The sequence below is a fragment of the Vigna radiata genome, chromosome 6 (genome assembly GCF_000741045.1).
Source record: "Vigna radiata var. radiata cultivar VC1973A chromosome 6, Vradiata_ver6, whole genome shotgun sequence".
Classification (NCBI taxonomy): domain Eukaryota; kingdom Viridiplantae; phylum Streptophyta; class Magnoliopsida; order Fabales; family Fabaceae; genus Vigna; species Vigna radiata.
This window is the reverse complement of record NC_028356.1, coordinates 17,727,393-17,729,538: the sequence shown is the minus strand read 5'-3', so window position 1 is coordinate 17,729,538 and position 2,146 is coordinate 17,727,393.

Below are 2,146 nucleotides of genomic sequence, written 5' to 3'. Positions count from 1 at the left end.
TATTTCAGATAAAACAATTAATTCATTATGAACAACATTACCTTCACAGTCAACTGCATGTCCCCCAGACCTGTAGGCTTGCATTCCTTTATTAAGCAAGCAACAAGCGGGAGACAGGCCATTCCCTTTGCTTCTTTTAGTGAATTGATGTTCTCTATTTTTCCATCAGTCACAAGACCTGCATGTAATTACACATAATCTTAGTAAGCAATTACATTACTAAACCACATTGTTATCAGTTCTATAGTTTGTACCGTGGTGTTCAATGNACATTTCAGCCCACTTCCATGCGTTAGAGGTGAAATCTCTTTCATATGTTGCCTTTGCAACATCATTAGCAAATTCCTGTGTGGATTTCTCCCCCAAATTAATTGTCCTATTCAGCATGGCCGCCTGAACATTACCCGCAGGACCAGGTATAAGAGAGGATGAAGAATCACATTTCTTAAGAAATGACTCAAGTACGTCATCATCATAGACGAGGTCTTCCCAAGCATCCATGGAACTCCTTTGGGAACCTGCAATTGAGTCCGAATGAAGGTTATAACAGAGTAAAACATGGCATGAAGAAGTATCACGTAAATAAAGAATAAAATAATTGTAGATAAACTCATGACTAAGTTCACCCACAAATACAATGAAGTCTTTGATGCAAACAAGGTTAGGGTTTGAGGTAGATATATAAAGACAAGTGGATGGTATAACTTGAAAAAAAAAAATTTAAAGTAGGTCAATTGCTACTTTGATGTAGGTGTTAATGAAGATAAAAACCCTTAGTGACCCACCTCCTCACGTAATGTGACATTTTAGTGAAAGAAGAGTGTAATAACTTGGTTGATTGACATTGCATTAAATGGATGTAAGAGAAAGACAACTGCAATTAATGTGGGTAAGGAGAGAGAAAAACCTTTTTTATGTCACAATTCAATGCAAAGATGGTAAAGATATCTTGGATTTTCAGCTGGAAAAAAGGTTGTTACTTTTTCTTCAAGCCATTCCAACGGACACTTCTTCCCTCCAAAAACTTTCCACCATCTACCATAAATTTTGCACCTTAACTTGGTTCAACCACCTAACTCTCTTCATTGAAGGCATAGTGTTAATGGAGTTTGGTGAAGATTACTGCAACATCATTTAAGGACATACGGTGTATAGTTGGCTGGTGAGGGGCACAACAACTTCCGTTAAGCCACAAAAGGAAAGGTATTAATGTCTTTGTTTCATTTAACATGACAATTATTTTCATTCTATCTTCTTTATTGTTAGGGCCCGTTATTTACCTGGGGTGTTATATAGGATTGTTAACCAAATTTCAATGAAAAGTTTTGATTTTTATCCCCAAATATTTTATAGTTGATTCTTTTTATGTATCAGATTTATGTGTCCTAAGTATGACAGATACAACCAGAAGTCATGATAAAGACATGCCTCATTGTTATGAACAGGGTGTTGAACCTAATGAAATGTTAATAGACAACGAACCTAGGATAAACATGTGTTTTGAATCACTGGAAGATGCCAAGAAATTCTACACAAATTACGCCATTACTTGTGGTTTTGCTGTAAGGACAAGATCATCAAAGAAAGATAACGACAATAATGTGTACTATTTGCGATTAGTTTGTTCCAGAGAAGGCAAATATGTGTCTTCCATTAAACCAGAGGTGAAAACACATGCAAGTCAAACAAATCAATGTCCAGCTAGCATTACCGTTGGAAGGAAAGATAGTTATTGGGTCATAAAGAGCGTAGTGTTAGATCACAGTCATGAACTATGCCCTAATACATCTAAGTTGATTCCTGGGAATAGAAAAATTAGCATGCAAGCTAAGCATACGTTGGAAGTCAACGATGATGCGGGCGTTCGCATTAACAAGAGTTTCNTTAGCATTGTTAGTGATGTTGGTGGATTTGAGAATATGGATTTCGTAGAACGTGATGCACGGAACTACATTGTGAAACACAGAAAATCTTTATGTAAGGACGGCGATGGTCAAGCTCTTCTAAAACACTTTTCATCGATGAAAGCATTGAACAATGACTTCTTCTACGACATTGCATTGGATGAAGGGAATAGAATATGTAGTGTGTTTTGGGCAGACGCAAGAAGTATAGCNGCTTGTGAAGAATTTGGTGATGTTGTGTC